Here is a 17,747-nt window from a genome sequence, read left to right on the forward strand (position 1 = left end):
ACTCACACACGAAAACGTCCTAACACACCAACAGCAACAAAAACACAGACACACAAAAACAAAGACACTCACACACACACACACATCGCGCACATAGACAGAGAGACACACCAACACACAACACAACAGCAAACACCCAACTCACACACACACATAAACACACACATATACTTACACTCCACCACACATACCAACACACATTAATACACTACAACACACACACAGACACACACCGACACACGCACACAGACACACAAACATACACACGCCAACACATACAACACAGCAACACACACCAACACACACACCAAAACACACACCAACACACTCCAAAACACAAACACACCAACACACACCCACACCAAAACACACACAAGAACACACACACCACTAAACACAAACACCCACTCACCCACAAAAACGTACTAACACACCAACACAACAACACAACAAACACAAACACCAACACACCAACAAACACACACAAAGACACACCGACAAACATTTACCTAAACACACACATCCCAAGACACACAACACACCAACACACACACAGAGATACACTAACACGAAACAACACACACCAACACACACTTCAACACACCAATATACACACACCAACACAGACACACACCAGCATACACATACACTAACACATTAAAACACAAAACAAACCACACCAAGACAATCAAACACACCAACACACCAGGACACAAACACCAACACACACCAACAAACACACCAACACACACACACCAAGAGACACGTACCAAAACACAAAACAACAAAACACCCACACCAACAGACAAACAAGAAAGCAACACTTATCAACACGCAAACAAACGACAGACACACGAGCACACAACACAAAAACACACAAAACACGCCCACACATAAACACACACATACTCTAACACCAGAAAACCTAGCAACACACATTAATACACTACAACACACACACACCAACACACTCACTGACAAACAATCATATACACAACAACACAGCAACACACTCCAACACAGACACACCAACACACACAGCAACACACCCACACAAACACACGCACCAAAACACACACCAACACACACACCACCACCAAACACAAACACCCACTCACACACGAAAACGTCCTAACACACCAACAGCAACAAAAACACAGACACACAAAAACAAAGACACTCATGCACACACACACATCGCGCACATAGACAGAGAGACACACCACCAAACAACACAACAGCAAACACCCAACTCACACACACACATAAACACACACATATATTAACACTCCGCCATACATGCCAACACACATTAATACACTACAACACACACACCGACACACACCGACAAACGCACACAGACACACAAACATACACACGCAACACATACAACACAGCAACACACACCAACACACACACCAAAACACACACCAACACACTCCAAAACACAAACACACCAACACACACCCACACCAAAACACACACAAGAACACACACACCACTAAACACAAACACCCACTCACCCACAAAAACGTACTAACACAACAACACAACAACACAACAACACAACAAACACCAACACACCAACAAATACACACAAAGACACACCGACAAACATTTACCTAAACGCACACATCCCAGCACACACAGCACACCAACACACACACACAGACACACTAACACGAAACAACACACACCAACACACACTTCAACACACCAATATACACACACCAACACAGACACACACCAGCACACACATACACTAACACATTAAAACACAAAACAAACCACACCAAGACAATCAAACACACCAACACACCAGGACACAAACACCAACACACACCAACAAACACACCAACACACACACACCAAGAGACACGTACCAAAACACAAAACAACAAAACACCCACACCAACACACAAACAAGAAAGCAACACTTATCAACACGCAAACAAACGACAGACACACGAGCACACAACACAAAAGCACACAAAACAGGCCCACACATAAACACACACATACTCTAACACCAGAAAACCTAGCAACACATTAATACACTACAACACACACACAGCAACACACTCACTGACAAACAATCATATACACAACAACACAGCAACACACTCCAACACAGACACACCAACACACACAGCAAGACACCCACACAAACACACGCACCAAAACACACACCAACACACACACACCACCAAACACAAACACCCACTCACACACGAAAACGTCCTAACACACCAACAGCAACAAAAACACAGACACACAAAAACAAAGACACTCACACACACACACACATCGCGCACATAGACAGAGAGACACACCAACACACAACACAACAGCAAACACCCAACTCACACACACACATAAACACACACATATACTTACACTCCACCACACATACCAACACACATTAATACACTACAACACACACACAGACACACACCGACACACGCACACAGACACACAAACATACACACGCCAACACATACAACACAGCAACACACACCAACACACACACCAAAACACACACCAACACACTCCAAAACACAAACACACCAACACACACCCACACCAAAACACACACAAGAACACACACACCACTAAACACAAACACCCACTCACCCACAAAAACGTACTAACACACCAACACAACAACACAACAAACACAAACACCAACACACCAACAAACACACACAAAGACACACCGACAAACATATACCTAAACACACACATCCCAAGACACACAACACACCAAGAAACACACAGAGATACACTAACACGAAACAACACACACCAACACACACTTCAACACACCAATATACACACACCAACACAGACACACACCAGCATACACATACACTAACACATTAAAACACAAAACAAACCACACCAAGACAATCAAACACACCAACACACCAGGACACAAACACCAACACACACCAACAAACACACCAACACACACACACCAAGAGACACGTACCAAAACACAAAACAACAAAACACCCACACCAACAGACAAACAAGAAAGCAACACTTATCAACACGCAAACAAACGACAGACACACGAGCACACAACACAAAAACACACAAAACACGCCCACACATAAACACACACATACTCTAACACCAGAAAACCTAGCAACACACATTAATACACTACAACACACACACACCAACACACTCACTGACAAACAATCATATACACAACAACACAGCAACACACTCCAACACAGACACACCAACACACACAGCAACACACCCACACAAACACACGCACCAAAACACACACCAACACACACACCACCACCAAACACAAACACCCACTCACACACGAAAACGTCCTAACACACCAACAGCAACAAAAACACAGACACACAAAAACAAAGACACTCATGCACACACACACATCGCGCACATAGACAGAGAGACACACCACCAAACAACACAACAGCAAACACCCAACTCACACACACACATAAACACACACATATATTAACACTCCGCCATACATGCCAACACACATTAATACACTACAACACACACACCGACACACACCGACAAACGCACACAGACACACAAACATACACACGCAACACATACAACACAGCAACACACACCAACACACACACCAAAACACACACCAACACACTCCAAAACACAAACACACCAACACACACCCACACCAAAACACACACAAGAACACACACATCACCAAACACAAACACCCACTCACCCACAAAAACGTACTAACACACCAACACAACAACACAACAAACACAAACACCAACACACCAACAAACACACACAAAGACACACCGACAAACATTTACCTAAACACACACATCCCAGCACACACAACACACCAACACACACACACACAGACACACTAACACGAGACAACACACACCAACACACACTTCAACACACCAATATACAAACACCAACACACACATACACTAACACATTAAAACACAAAACAACCCACACCAAGACAATCAAACACACCAACACACCAGGACACAAACACCAACACACACCAACAAACACACCAACACACACACACCAAGAGACACGTGTCAAAACACAAAACAACAAAACACCCACACCAACAGACAAACAAGAAAGCAACACTTATCAACACGCAAACAAACGACAGACACACGAGCACACAACACAAAAGCACACAAAACAGGCCCACACATAAACACACACATACTCTTACACCAGAAAACCTAGCAACACATTAATACACTACAACACACACACAGCAACACACTCACTGACAAACAATCATATACACAACAACACAGCAACACACTCCAACACAGACACACCAACACACACAGCAAGACACCCACACAAACACACGCACCAAAACACACACCAACACACACACACCACCAAACACAAACACCCACTCACACACGAAAACGTACTAAGACACCAACAGCAACAAAAACACAGACACACAAAAACAAAGACACTCACACACACACACACATCGCGCACATAGACAGAGAGACACACCAACACACAACACAACAGCAAACACCCAACTCACACACACACATAAACACACACATATACTTACACTCCACCACACATACCAACACACATTAATACACTACAACACACACACAGACACACACCGACACACGCACACAGACACACAAACATACACACGCCAACACATACAACACAGCAACACACACCAACACACACACCAAAATACACACCAACACACTCCAAAACACAAACACACCAACACACACCCACACCAAAACACACACAAGAACACACACACCACTAAACACAAACACCCACTCACCCACAAAAACGTACTAACACACCAACACAACAACACAACAAACACAAACACCAACACACCAACAAACACACACAAAGACACACCGACAAACATTTACCTAAACACACACATGCCAAGACACACAACACACCAACACACACACAGAGATACACTAACACGAAACAACACACACCAACACACACTTCAACACACCAATATACACACACCAACACAGACACACACCAGCATACACATACACTAACACATTAAAACACAAAACAAACCACACCAAGACAATCAAACACACCAACACACCAGGACACAAACACCAACACACACCAACAAACACACCAACACACACACACCAAGAGACACGTACCAAAACACAAAACAACAAAACACCCACACCAACAGACAAACAAGAAAGCAACACTTATCAACACGCAAACAAACGACAGACACACGAGCACACAACACAAAAACACACAAAACACGCCCACACATAAACACACACATACTCTAACACCAGAAAACCTAGCAACACACATTAATACACTACAACACACACACACCAACACACTCACTGACAAACAATCATATACACAACAACACAGCAACACACTCCAACACAGACACACCAACACACACAGCAACACACCCACACAAACACACGCACCAAAACACACACCAACACACACACCACCACCAAACACAAACACCCACTCACACACGAAAACGTCCTAACACACCAACAGCAACAAAAACACAGACACACAAAAACAAAGACACTCATGCACACACACACATCGCGCACATAGACAGAGAGACACACCACCAAACAACACAACAGCAAACACCCAACTCACACACACACATAAACACACACATATATTAACACTCCGCCATACATGCCAACACACATTAATACACTACAACACACACACCGACACACACCGACAAACGCACACAGACACACAAACATACACACGCAACACATACAACACAGCAACACACACCAACACACACACCAAAACACACACCAACACACTCCAAAACACAAACACACCAACACACACCCACACCAAAACACACACAAGAACACACACATCACCAAACACAAACACCCACTCACCCACAAAAACGTACTAACACACCAACACAACAACACAACAAACACAAACACCAACACACCAACAAACACACACAAAGACACACCGACAAACATTTACCTAAACACACACATCCCAGCACACACAACACACCAACACACACACACACAGACACACTAACACGAGACAACACACACCAACACACACTTCAACACACCAATATACACACACCAACACACACATACACTAACACATTAAAACACAAAACAACCCACACCAAGACAATCAAACACACCAACACACCAGGACACAAACACCAACACACACCAACAAACACACCAACACACACACACCAAGAGACACGTGTCAAAACACAAAACAACAAAACACCCACACCAACAGACAAACAAGAAAGCAACACTTATCAACACGCAAACAAACGACAGACACACGAGCACACAACACAAAAGCACACAAAACAGGCCCACACATAAACACACACATACTCTTACACCAGAAAACCTAGCAACACATTAATACACTACAACACACACACACCAACACACTCACTGACAAACAATCATATACACAACAACACAGCAACACACTCCAACACAGACACACCAACACACACAGCAAGACACCCACACAAACACACGCACCAAAACACACACCAACACACACACACCACCAAACACAAACACCCACTCACACACGAAAACGTACTAAGACACCAACAGCAACAAAAACACAGACACACAAAAACAAAGACACTCACACACACACACACATCGCGCACATAGACAGAGAGACACACCAACACACAACACAACAGCAAACACCCAACTCACACACACACATAAACACACACATATACTTACACTCCACCACACATACCAACACACATTAATACACTACAACACACACACAGACACACACCGACACACGCACACAGACACACAAACATACACACGCCAACACATACAACACAGCAACACACACCAACACACACACCAAAACACACACCAACACACTCCAAAACACAAACACACCAACACACACCCACACCAAAACACACACAAGAACACACACACCACTAAACACAAACACCCACTCACCCACAAAAACGTACTAACACACCAACACAACAACACAACAAACACAAACACCAACACACCAACAAACACACACAAAGACACACCGACAAACATTTACCTAAACACACACATCCCAAGACACACAACACACCAACACACACACAGAGATACACTAACACGAAACAACACACACCAACACACACTTCAACACACCAATATACACACACCAACACAGACACACACCAGCATACACATACACTAACACATTAAAACACAAAACAAACCACACCAAGACAATCAAACACACCAACACACCAGGACACAAACACCAACACACACCAACAAACACACCAACACACACACACCAAGAGACACGTACCAAAACACAAAACAACAAAACACCCACACCAACAGACAAACAAGAAAGCAACACTTATCAACACGCAAACAAACGACAGACACACGAGCACACAACACAAAAACACACAAAACACGCCCACACATAAACACACACATACTCTAACACCAGAAAACCTAGCAACACACATTAATACACTACAACACACACACACCAACACACTCACTGACAAACAATCATATACACAACAACACAGCAACACACTCCAACACAGACACACCAACACACACAGCAACACACCCACACAAACACACGCACCAAAACACACACCAACACACACACCACCACCAAACACAAACACCCACTCACACACGAAAACGTCCTAACACACCAACAGCAACAAAAACACAGACACACAAAAACAAAGACACTCATGCACACACACACATCGCGCACATAGACAGAGAGACACACCACCAAACAACACAACAGCAAACACCCAACTCACACACACACATAAACACACACATATATTAACACTCCGCCATACATGCCAACACACATTAATACACTACAACACACACACCGACACACACCGACAAACGCACACAGACACACAAACATACACACGCAACACATACAACACAGCAACACACACCAACACACACACCAAAACACACACCAACACACTCCAAAACACAAACACACCAACACACACCCACACCAAAACACACACAAGAACACACACATCACCAAACACAAACACCCACTCACCCACAAAAACGTACTAACACACCAACACAACAACACAACAAACACAAACACCAACACACCAACAAACACACACAAAGACACACCGACAAACATTTACCTAAACACACACATCCCAGCACACACAACACACCAACACACACACACACAGACACACTAACACGAGACAACACACACCAACACACACTTCAACACACCAATATACACACACCAACACACACATACACTAACACATTAAAACACAAAACAACCCACACCAAGACAATCAAACACACCAACACACCAGGACACAAACACCAACACACACCAACAAACACACCAACACACACACACCAAGAGACACGTGTCAAAACACAAAACAACAAAACACCCACACCAACAGACAAACAAGAAAGCAACACTTATCAACACGCAAACAAACGACAGACACACGAGCACACAACACAAAAGCACACAAAACAGGCCCACACATAAACACACACATACTCTTACACCAGAAAACCTAGCAACACATTAATACACTACAACACACACACAGCAACACACTCACTGACAAACAATCATATACACAACAACACAGCAACACACTCCAACACAGACACACCAACACACACAGCAAGACACCCACACAAACACACGCACCAAAACACACACCAACACACACACACCACCAAACACAAACACCCACTCACACACGAAAACGTACTAAGACACCAACAGCAACAAAAACACAGACACACAAAAACAAAGACACTCACACACACACACACATCGCGCACATAGACAGAGAGACACACCAACACACAACACAACAGCAAACACCCAACTCACACACACACATAAACACACACATATACTTACACTCCACCACACATACCAACACACATTAATACACTACAACACACACACAGACACACACCGACACACGCACACAGACACACAAACATACACACGCCAACACATACAACACAGCAACACACAGCAACACACACACCAAAACACACACCAACACACTCCAAAACACAAACACACCAACACACACCCACACCAAAACACACACAAGAACACACACACCACTAAACACAAACACCCACTCACCCACAAAAACGTACTAACACAACAACACAACAACACAACAAACACAAACACCAACACACCAACAAACACACACAAAGACACACCGACAAACATTTACCTAAACACACACATCCCAAGACACACAACACACCAACACACACACAGAGATACACTAACACGAAACAACACACACCAACACACACTTCAACACACCAATATACACACACCAACACAGACACACACCAGCATACACATACACTAACACATTAAAACACAAAACAAACCACACCAAGACAATCAAACACACCAACACACCAGGACACAAACACCAACACACACCAACAAACACACCAACACACACACACCAAGAGACACGTACCAAAACACAAAACAACAAAACACCCACACCAACAGACAAACAAGAAAGCAACACTTATCAACACGCAAACAAACGACAGACACACGAGCACACAACACAAAAACACACAAAACAGGCCCACACATAAACACACACATACTCTTACACCAGAAAACCTAGCAACACACATTAATACACTACAACACACACACACCAACACACTCACTGACAAACAATCATATACACAACAACACAGCAACACACTCCAACACAGACACACCAACACACACAGCAACACACCCACACAAACACACGCACCAAAACACACACCAACACACACACCACCACCAAACACAAACACCCACTCACACACGAAAACGTCCTAACACACCAACAGCAACAAAAACACAGACACACAAAAACAAAGACACTCATGCACACACACACATCGCGCACATAGACAGAGAGACACACCACCAAACAACACAACAGCAAACACCCAACTCACACACACACATAAACACACACATATATTAACACTCCGCCATACATGCCAACACACATTAATACACTACAACACACACACCGACACACACCGACAAACGCACACAGACACACAAACATACACACGCAACACATACAACACAGCAACACACACCAACACACACACCAAAACACACACCAACACACTCCAAAACACAAACACACCAACACACACCCACACCAAAACACACACAAGAACACACACATCACCAAACACAAACACCCACTCACCCACAAAAACGTACTAACACACCAACACAACAACACAACAAACACAAACACCAACACACCAACAAACACACACAAAGACACACCGACAAACATTTACCTAAACACACACATCCCAGCACACACAACACACCAACACACACACACACAGACACACTAACACGAAACAACACACACCAACACACACTTCAACACACCAATATACACACACCAACACACACATACACTAACACATTAAAACACAAAACAACCCACACCAAGACAATCAAACACACCAACACACCAGGACACAAACACCAACACACACCAACAAACACACCAACACACACACACCAAGAGACACGTGTCAAAACACAAAACAACAAAACACCCACACCAACACACAAACAAGAAAGCAACACTTATCAACACGCAAACAAACGACAGACACACGAGCACACAACACAAAAACACACAAAACACGCCCACACATAAACACACACATACTCTTACACCAGAAAACCTAGCAACACACATTAATACACTACAACACACACACAGCAACACACTCACTGACAAACAATCATATACACAACAACACAGCAACACACTCCAACACAGACACACCAACACACACAGCAATACACCCACACAAACACACGCACCAAAACACACACCAACACACACACACCACCAAACACAAACACCCACTCACACACGAAAACGTACTAAGACACCAACAGCAACAAAAACACAGACACACAAAAACAAAGACACTCACACACACACACACATCGCGCACATAGACAGAGAGACACACCAACACACAACACAACAGCAAACATCCAACTCACACACACACATAAACACACACATATACTAACACTCCACCACACATACCAACACACATTAATACACTACAACACACACACAGACAGACACCGACACACGCACACAGACACACAAACATACACACGCCAACACATACAACACAGCAACACACACCAACACACACACCAAAACACACACCAACACACTCCAAAACACAAACACACCAACACACACCCACACCAAAACACATACAAGAACACACACACCACTAAACACAAACACCCACTCACCCACAAAAACGTACTAACACACCAACACAACAACACAACAAACACAAACACCAACACACCAACAAACACACACAAAGACACACCGACAAACATTTACCTAAACACACACATCCCAAGACACACAACACACCAACACACACACAGAGATACACTAACACGAAACAACACACACCAACACACACTTCAACACACCAATATACACACACCAACACAGACACACACCAGCATACACATACACTAACACATTAAAACACAAAACAAACCACACCAAGACAATCAAACACACCAACACACCAGGACACAAACACCAACACACACCAACAAACACACCAACACACACACACCAAGAGACACGTACCAAAACACAAAACAACAAAACACCCACACCAACAGACAAACAAGAAAGCAACACTTATCAACACGCAAACAAACGACAGACACACGAGCACACAACACAAAAACACACAAAACAGGCCCACACATAAACACACACATACTCTAACACCAGAAAACCTAGCAACACACATTAATACACTACAACACACACACACCAACACACTCACTGACAAACAATCATATACACAACAACACAGCAACACACTCCAACACAGACACACCAACACACACAGCAACACACCCACACAAACACACGCACCAAAACACACACCAACACACACACCACCACCAAACACAAACACCCACTCACACACGAAAACGTCCTAACACACCAACAGCAACAAAAACACAGACACACAAAAACAAAGACACTCATGCACACACACACATCGCGCACATAGACAGAGAGACACACCACCAAACAACACAACAGCAAACACCCAACTCACACACACACATAAACACACACATATATTAACACTCCGCCATACATGCCAACACACATTAATACACTACAACACACACATCGACACACACCGACAAACGCACACAGACACACAAACATACACACGCAACACATACAACACAGCAACACACACCAACACACACACCAAAACACACACCAACACACTCCAAAACACAAACACACCAACACACACCCACACCAAAACACACACAAGAACACACACATCACCAAACACAAACACCCACTCACCCACAAAAACGTACTAACACACCAACACAACAACACAACAACACAACAAACACAAACACCAACACACCAACAAACACACACAAAGACACACCGACAAACATTTACCTAAACACACACATCCCAGCACACACAACACACCAACACACACACACACAGACACACTAACACGAGACAACACACACCAACACACACTTCAACACACCAATATACACACACCAACACACACATACACTAACACATTAAAACACAAAACAACCCACACCAAGACAATCAAACACACCAACACACCAGGACACAAACACCAACACACACCAACAAACACACCAACACACACACACCAAGAGACACGTACCAAAACACAAAACAACAAAACACCCACACCAACACACAAACAAGAAAGCAACACTTATCAACACGCAAACAAACGACAGACACACGAGCACACAACACAAAAACACACAAAACAAGCCCACACATAAACACACACATACTCTTACACCAGAAAACCTAGCAACACACATTAATACACTACAACACACACACAGCAACACACTCACTGACAAACAATCATATACACAACAACACAGCAACACACTCCAACAGACACACCAACACACACAGCAATACACCCACACAAACACACGCACCAAAACACACACCAACACACACACACCACCAAACACAAACACCCACTCACACACGAAAACGTACTAAGACACCAACAGCAACAAAAACACAGACACACAAAAACAAAGACACTCACACACACACACACATCGCGCACATAGACAGAGAGACACACCAACACACAACACAACAGCAAACATCCAACTCACACACACACATAAACACACACATATACTAACACTCCACCACACATACCAACACACATTAATACACTACAACACACACACAGACACACACCGACACACGCACACAGACACACAAACATACACACGCCAACACATACAACACAGCAACACACACCAACACACACACCAAAACACACACCAACACACTCCAAAACACAAACACAGCAACACACACCAACACAAAAACACACACAAGAACACACACACCACTAAACACAAACACCCACTCACCCACAAAAACGCACTAACACACCAACACACCAACACAACAACACAACAACACAACAAACACAAACACCAACACACCAACAAACACACACAAAGACACACCGACAAACATTTACCTAAACACACACATCCCAGCACACACAACACACCAACACACACACACAGACACACTAACACGAAACAACACACACCAACACACACTTCAACACACCAATATACACACACCAACACAGACACACACCAGCACACACATACACTAACACATTAAAACACAAAACAAACCACACCAAGACAATCAAACACACCAACACACCAGGACACAAACACCAACACACACCAACAAACACACCAACACACACACACCAAGAGACACGTACCAAAACACAAGACAACAAAACACCCACACCAACACACAAACAAGAAAGCAACACTTATCAACACGCAAACAAACGACAGACACACGAGCACACAACACAAAAACACACAAAACAGGCCCACACATAAACACACACATACTCTTACACCAGAAAACCTAGCAACACATTAATACACTACAACACACACACAGCAACACACTCACTGACAAACAATCATATACACAACAACACAGCAACACACTCCAACACAGACACACCAACACACACAGCAACACACCCACACAAACACACGCACCAAAACACACACCAACACACACACACCACCAAACACAAACACCCACTCACACAAGAAAAAGTACTAACACACCAACAGCAACACAAACACAGACACACAAAAACAAAGACACTCACACACACACACACATCGCGCACATAGACAGAGAGACACACCAACACACAACACAACAGCAAACACCCAACTCAAACACACACATAAACACACACATATACCAACACTCCACCACACATACCAACACACAATAATACACTACAACACACACACCGACACACACCAACACACGCACACAGACACACAAACATACACACGCCAACACATACAACACAGCAACATACAGCAACACACACCAACACACACACCAAAACACACACCAACACACTCCAAAACACAAACACACCAACACACACCCACACCAAAACACACACAAGAACACACACACCACTAAACACAAACACCCACTCACCCACAAAAACGTACTAACACAACAACACAACAACACAACAACACAACAAACACCAACACACCAACAAATACACACAAAGACACACCGACAAACATTTACCTAAACGCACACATCCCAGCACACACAGCACACCAACACACACACACAGACACACTAACACGAAACAACACACACCAACACACACTTCAACACACCAATATACACACACCAACACAGACACACACCAGCACACACATACACTAACACATTAAAACACAAAACAAACCACACCAAGACAATCAAACACACCAACACACCAGGACACAAACACCAACACACACCAACAAACACACCGACACACACACACCAAGAGACACGTACCAAAACACAAAACAACAAAACACCCACACCAACACACAAACAAGAAAGCAACACTTATCAACACGCAAACAAACGACAGACACACGAGCACACAACACAAAAACACACAAAACAGGCCCACACATAAACACACACATACTCTTACACCAGAAAACCTAGCAACACATTAATACACTACAACACACACACAGCAACACACTCACTGACAAACAATCATATACACAACAACACAGCAACACACTCCAACACAGACACACCAACACACACAGAAACACACCCACACAAACACACGCACCAAAACACACACCAACACACACACACCACCAAACACAAACACCCACTCACACACGAAAACGTACTAACACACCAACAGCAACACAAACACAGACACACAAAAACAAAGACACTCACACACACACACACATCGCGCACATAGACAGAGAGACACACCAACACACAACACACAACACAACAGCAAACACCCAACTCACACACACACATAAACACACACATATACCAACACTCCACTACACATAGCAACACACAATAATACACTACAACACACACACCGACACACACCAACACACGCACACAGACACACAAACATACACACGCCAACACACACACAACACAGCTACACACAGCAACACACATCAAAACACACACACCAAAACACACACCAACACACTCCAAAACACAAACACACCAACACACACCCACACCAAAACACACACAAGAACACACACACCACTAAACACAAACACCCACTCACCCACAAAAACGTACTAACACAACACAACAACACAACAACACAACAAACACCAACACACCAACAAACACACACAAAGACACACCGACAAACATTTACCTAAACGCACACATCCCAGCACACACAGCACACCAACACACACACACAGACACACTAACACGAAACAACACACACCAACACACACTTCAACACACCAATATACACACACCAACACAGACACACACCAGCACGCACATACACTAACACATTAAAACACAAAACAACCCACACCAAGACAATCAAACACACCAACACAACAGGACACAAACACCAACACACACCAGCAAACACCCAACTCACACACACACATAAACACACACATATACCAACACTCCACCACACATACCAACACACAATAATACACTACAACACACACACCGACACACACCAACACACGCACACAGACACACAAACATACACACGCCAACACACACACAACACAGCAACACACAGCAACACACACCAACACACACACCAAAACACACACCAACACACTCCAAAACACAAACACACCAACACACACCCACACCAAAACACACACAAGAACACACACACCACTAAACACAAACACCCACTCACCCACAAAAACGTACTAACACAACAACACAACAACACAACAACACAACAAAAACCAACACACCAACAAACACACACAAAGACACACCGACAAACATTTACCTAAACGCACACATCCCAGCACACACAGCACACCAACACATACACACAGACACACTAACACGAAACAACACACACCAACACACACTTCAACACACCAATATACACACACCAACACAGACACACACCAGCACACACATACACTAACACATTAAAACACAAAACAACCCACACCAAGACAATCAAACACACCAACACACCAGGACACAAACACCAACACACACCAACAAACACACCAACACACACACACCAAGAGACACGTGCCAAAACACAAAACAACAAAACACCCACACCAACACACAAACAAGAAAGCAACACTAATCAACACGCAAACAAACGACAGACACACGAACACACAACACAAAAACACACAAAACACGCCCATACATAAACACACACATACTCTAACACCAAAAAAACTACCAACACACATTAATACACTACAACACACACACAGCAACACACTCACTGACAAACAATCATATACACAACAACACAGCAACACACTCCAACACAGACACACCAACACACACAGCAATACACCCACACAAACACACGCACCAAAACACACACCAACACACACACACCACCAAACACAAACACCCACTCACACACGAAAACGTACTAAGACACCAACAGCAACAAAAACACAGACACACAAAAACAAAGACACTCACACACACACACACATCGCGCACATAGACAGAGAGACACACCAACACACAACACAACAGCAAACATCCAACTCACACACACACATAAACACACACATATACTAACACTCCACCACACATACCAACACACATTAATACACTACAACACACACACAGACACACACCGACACACGCACACAGACACACAAACATACACACGCCAACACATACAACACAGCAACACACACCAACACACACACCAAAACACACACCAACACACTCCAAAACACAAACACAGCAACACACACCAACACAAAAACACACACAAGAACACACACACCACTAAACACAAACACCCACTCACCCACAAAAACGCACAAACACACCAACACACCAACACAACAACACAACAACACAACAAACACAAACACCAACACACCAA

This window comes from Haliotis asinina, chromosome 11 (assembly GCF_037392515.1).
Source record: "Haliotis asinina isolate JCU_RB_2024 chromosome 11, JCU_Hal_asi_v2, whole genome shotgun sequence".
Lineage (NCBI taxonomy): Eukaryota > Metazoa > Mollusca > Gastropoda > Lepetellida > Haliotidae > Haliotis > Haliotis asinina.